Source organism: Amia ocellicauda, unplaced genomic scaffold, assembly GCF_036373705.1.
Source record: "Amia ocellicauda isolate fAmiCal2 unplaced genomic scaffold, fAmiCal2.hap1 HAP1_SCAFFOLD_101, whole genome shotgun sequence".
NCBI lineage: Eukaryota > Metazoa > Chordata > Actinopteri > Amiiformes > Amiidae > Amia > Amia ocellicauda.
In genome coordinates this window covers 206,577-212,189 of record NW_027102666.1, presented here as the reverse complement: position 1 = coordinate 212,189, position 5,613 = coordinate 206,577, and the positions used below count along the sequence as shown (strand labels likewise).

Genomic DNA, 5,613 nt, shown 5'->3' with positions numbered 1-5,613 from the left:
TTGTTTCCGGACATTGTTGATCTTTAGTCTTAAATCGAAAGGTCAGCATGAGTCTGTCGAGCTGAAGACCAGACCTTCATACTTATACTGATGGCCACATGCCGGATCTGCTTGTAAGGCATTGTTCTGGTCTGGCCTTTGTGCCGCCCTGTTACCAATTAACATATCAAAACCAACCAATAAGATGACACTGCATCAAATTTCACATAGAAACCAAGATGGAGACGATCTCTCTCCTCTCTACTCTAAACTTTTATTAGAACCTTTTGGTCTCTCAAAAAAACATTTTTAAGCATCAAGACCTATAGTCAACAACCACTAAGAATATTTCAGGCCTTTATAAGCGCTAAAAAACAACCTGAGCCTAGAAAATAAGCATAAAGATCAAAAATAACTAGCGCTTTTACAGTGATTTTTTTTTTTTTTTTTATAGCGATGCTTTGTTTGGTATTAAACAAGTCACAAACTACTCAGAACAGCGTTTATCCCCGCAAAAGAGATATTTGGGTTTATTTTACAAAGCTTATAAATTATATACGTTAAAAGTATTCTGAATGTTTTGATACCACACGCCATACCTACTGTTGTCTTCTACACCTTACGGTAGCAACAAATCTAACTACTGCTTTACTTTAACAATAATAATGACGGCGACCACGATGACAACAAGAACAACAACAAGAACAACAACAACAACATCATCAGATTTTAATTAAAAGTGGCTACACCAGTGTTTACAATTTCAACCTGTCTACAGACGGACGCTCTGAGTGCACCGATTTCGGGCACTCCAATGAAGAAAAGCCACCCACCGCCTCCGGGGAACCACGAGGGCAAGCAGGACGAAAAGGGCCGGCCCACAGCAGGCTATTTCCGCCCGGTTTCGAACCGGGGACCTTTCGCGCGTTAGGCGAACGTGATAACCGCTACACTACGGAAACTGACAACGTGGCGTCTTGCTTCAAACGGTTATCGTTGAAGCCTGCTGGTAAAACGGGCTCAGGAATTTCAGGTCGGCTAGACTGTGAGATGGCGTCTGAAGTGCCGCGAAAGGATGCCATTTTCACAGACCTGTTTGGCATTGCTAAAGGGCACATCAGGACACTTCGGAAACTCTTTCAAAGGCAGGACGCCCTGCGCTCTGACAGTGCCTGCACTTAGCCCAACAAGGTGATGCTGAATGGCTTGTTCAAACGGCTGGTGGTCTTCCGTCACCACCAGACTATCAGAGCTATACTGCGCCTTCAACTACATAAGAGTAACAGCAATGTCGCCGATCCTGCTACGGTCGTATTGTAACAGTAACAAGATGTATCGATTTTAAAAGTGTCAGTTCCAGCGCCTCGCAAAGCTACCCTTCTGCGATCGATTGTTCTCAAGGTCAGGATTTCTTGCCACTCCGAGGAAGAGAAAACGACGGCCGGCCTTGGGGCAGGGAGATGAGGACGGGTAACACGGTACTGGCACGCGTGCACCGCGGGTTGTTTCCGCCCGGTTTCGAACCGGGGACCTTTCGCGTGTGAGGCGAACGTGATAGCCACTACACTACGGAAACCAACCCGTCCTGGCGTTTCGAATGGCTTCCATCGAAGCAGGCTGGTAAAACACGCACAGGCGTTTCCCGTGGGCCAGCCTGTGAGATAATGGTTTCTATTTTCACTGACCTATTTTGCATTGCTCAAAGGCACATCAGGACACTTTGGAAACTCTTTCAAAGGAAGAACGCCCTGAGCTATGACAAGACTTACACTTACCCCAACAAGGTGATGCTCAATGGCTTGTTCAAACAGCTGCTGCTCGTCTTGTGCCACCATCAGACAATCACAGAGCTATTGTGCCTTCTACACCTTACGGTAGCAACAAATCTATCTACTGCTTTACTTTAACAATAATAATGACAGCGACCACGACGACAACAAGAACAACAAGAACAACAGCAAGAACAGCATCATCATCATCATCATCATCAGATTTTAATTAAAAGTGGCTACACCCGCGTTTACAATTTCAACCTGTCGACGGACGGACGCTCTCAGTGCACCGATTTCGGGACACTTAGGAAACTCTTTCAAAGGCAGGTCGCCCTGCGCTCTGACAGTGCCTGCACTTAGCCCAACAAGGTGATGCTGAATGGCTTGTTCAAACGGCTGGTGGTCTTCCGTCACCACCAGACTATCAGAGCTATACTGCGCCTTCAACTACATAAGAGTAGATAGTAGGGTTTTTTGGGCGCGGCCTATTTTGTTATGATGTATGCCCTAAGCTTATTAATATTCCTACGTCGTAATTGGGGGGCGTGATTTTAGGTAGAGTTATTTCCTTAATTATTCCTACGTCATATCCGTCAGAAAGTGTACACCCATAAAACCCTGAACAACAAGGCCACCCATAAATACCCCCACCCCTCTGAAGGTAATGCCCCGAAACTCTCCTCTCTATTTAAGAACCCGCGCTGCTTTTAGGCAATACCTCTTTAATTCTCAGCATCAGAAACATCCCGCTTCTTCAACATGTCCAGCGACATCAACATGAAACCCCGCAAGAAACAATCCCGGGCAAGGGTTCCTGTACTCACCAATTTAAAGATTGAACGCTCCTGGGTGTTGTTCTGGGGGGCTCGACGGGGTTACCGCTTTAAAAGGGATCCCAGCTATGTTGGAGTGGAGCTTTTTGCTTTGGGAGAGAAGGAGGGTACGTTGGAATCTTTTGAGACGGTAATTGAATACTCTTATGAGGACTGGTTGAAGGTGATGGCCTGGAGAGATCTGGGGCTTGTGGATAAGACTCTAGAAGGCTTGCAAGAGGGTCCAAGAGAATGCAAAATGGAGTCTCCGACTCAGGGTTTTGAAAGGTGGTGAATGGGAAAGCTTGCAGAACTATGGTAGAGTGGTGAAGAGTCTATCTCTAACTACAGATCGTAAGGTTTTGTTTAGCAGTACCCTGATTACAAACCCTATTGAAGGGGGTGTGGAGGATCCAGAAAAACAGGTTACTGAAATTATGTTTGACGCCGTCTGACGGCTCAGGGGCTACTCTCTTCTAAGAGGGCGGTGTGTCGTGACGTAGTGAAGAGATAGGATAAAAGGCGCAACAATTCATTCATGGTTTAAAATTAAAGAGAATGTCTTACCCGAAAGCTGCGGACGTCGACAGGCTCTACAGGCCTCATCAAACCCGGGATCACCCCTGGTTCTATTCCCCAGATTTTGTATATACTCCGGAACCCTCTGACTGCGGTTACCCTCCAAGACCTCAGACCCCGGTCCCTCAGGACGAAACAACATGCGGTGCGATAGATGTCCAAATGAGTCTCGGGGATCCCCAGCCTCTGGAGCTCATGGAGGGCCTCGATTTTGCCGAACTGTCTACCGTCTGTGCGTCTCAGGAGGGGGTCAGTCCAATGGATGTAGAAACACCCCACAAACCACCAGGCGACCCAATGAGCATCGGACTGTCCCGGGGGCGTGATGAATACGCAGGATTTATGCCCGGGGTATGTGACCAAGTAAGCAGAGTAGTTAAAAGCACCCTGGTGTATATTCTGAGTGCTCTCATCGACCGAGCTCTGAAAGAAGTCTGTCGGGGGTGTGAAGTGAATCACCCCAGTCAGTTGAGACACAGTTGTTTGTTTGAACCAGACCGTTACTATTTCCTGTTCTATTTCAACGTGTTTTACAGAAGACTGAACAAACCGTGGCTGAAACCGGCACTAATCAAGGCGCTGTCTTACTCCCACATACATGTCACTGCGGGACAAGTCCAGAAAATCATAGATGAGATTTTGCTGGAGCTGAAAAAGGAGCCGTTTATAACAGAGAAACTTGGGCAGCTGCTCAATGACCTGGATGAGCTGAGTAGAAAAACCGCTGGCAAGCTAAAAGCTTATTTCTTCCGTAAAGAAGTTAAAGCTGGGGGCAGCGACGAAGAATTCGACATCTACGCCACTGATTCAGACTCTGACCTGAACTAAGGGACTTTGAACATGGGGAATGTTCTGGACTGCTTCTGCAACTGGTTCTGTCATCAACAGCTAACCATGCAGCTAACCTGAGAGCGCTATTACACCATGTGCTTGACAGAAAAGTAGCCATAGCGAGCCTTTTCTCTACAGATTTAACCATCGATGAGGATCAACTTTCAAACCTGGAAAAGTGAATGGCTGCTGTAACAAAGACCGGAGGGTACGAACACTGGGATGAAGCGCTCAAGGGGGCCAAGAATGATATTAGGCCATTTCATCAACATCTGTATGACCTTTTGCTGAGCATGTTTAATACACCTCTGTTTACTTTTAAAATAGGTCATATTGTTGTTTTATTTACATATGTAACTGAGGTGTGTGCCTACAAGATAAAGAAACAGGTATATTTGTTGATATAGATCAAGTAACCAATCATCTGATTTCTTTTTGTCTGGACCGTAGAAAAAATTGTTGTGTATGTTATACTTTTCTCAAATGTGTAAAAAGGGGTATCTGCTCTCCTGAAGTTGAATAAAAAACCTTGTATAAAAACTTTGCGCATAGTGTGGGTCTGTGTGGTTATTTGACAGAATGACTCGGCAAGCTCCCCAAATGCAGGAACTATACTACAACCCAGCCAAGATTGGGGGTTTGGCGGGTAAGAAGGGTTTTCAAAGAGGATTCGCTGAGGCCGGAGTGAAGGTTAATGATGTGGTTGTTTCAGAATGGTTACGGGAACAAGACGCCTATACCTTACATAAACCTCTCAGGATTAACTTTAAAAGAAACCGCGTATATGCAACTGACATAGACTCACAATGGCAAATGGATCTAGTCGATATGTCAAATTTATCAAAACATAATAATGGTCACAAATTGATGTTGATGTGTATCGATGTGTTATCAAAATATGCCTGGGCTCGCATTCTACATAATAAAACAGGTCGGGCGGTGACAAGGGCCTTTGAGGATATATTGTCCCAGGGTCGATGTCCTAAAAAACTGCAGACTGATAAAGGAAAAGAGTTTCTCAACAGAGAATTTCAGAATCTACTGAAGAGACACAAAATATATCATTTCACCACCGGTAATGAGCTTAAGGCATCGGTAGTGGAGAGGTTTAACCGCACCATAAAGACCAAAATCTGGAGATATTTTACAGCGGTCAACACGTTCAAGTATTTTGATAAAGTTCAGGATTTTATCGATGCTTACAACCAAGGGTATCACACCAGTATTAAAATGAAGCCTATAGATGTTGATCAAAGTAATTCTTTTAAGGTCTATATAGAATTATACGGACCGTTTATTAAGAAGGGAAAAACTACTTATAAGTTCAACATCGGTGATGTGGTTCGCGTTTCAAAGCTAAGGAGTACTTTTGCCAAAGGTTATGAACAAACATTTTCTGACGAATATTTTACAGTTACCGAACAGTTGGCTAGAGACCCCCCCGTGTACCGGTTAAAAGACTATGACGGGGAGGATATAGAAGGAACGTTTTACGAAGCCGAGTTACAAAAAATGATTGTGGGTAAAGACAGTGTATACAGAGTTGAAAAGATATTAGCTGAAAAAACCCAGAACCGGAAAAAATATGTGTTGGTGAAATGGCTTGGACGGCCTGAAAAGTTCAATAGTTGGGTCCCGGA

The 5,613-nt window shown here is 44.8% G+C and overlaps 2 non-coding genes across 2 annotated transcripts; both read right to left on the bottom strand.

The window, feature by feature from the left end:
• Positions 1–868: 868 nt before the first annotated feature.
• On the bottom strand, positions 869–941 carry trnav-aac (transfer RNA valine (anticodon AAC)). The gene has a single exon. It is a non-coding gene; the product is annotated as a tRNA-Val (tRNA).
• Positions 942–1,482: 541 nt separating this feature from the next.
• On the bottom strand, positions 1,483–1,555 carry trnav-cac (transfer RNA valine (anticodon CAC)). Its single transcript has one exon. It is a non-coding gene; the product is annotated as a tRNA-Val (tRNA).
• Between the last annotated feature and the right edge of the window lie 4,058 nt (positions 1,556–5,613).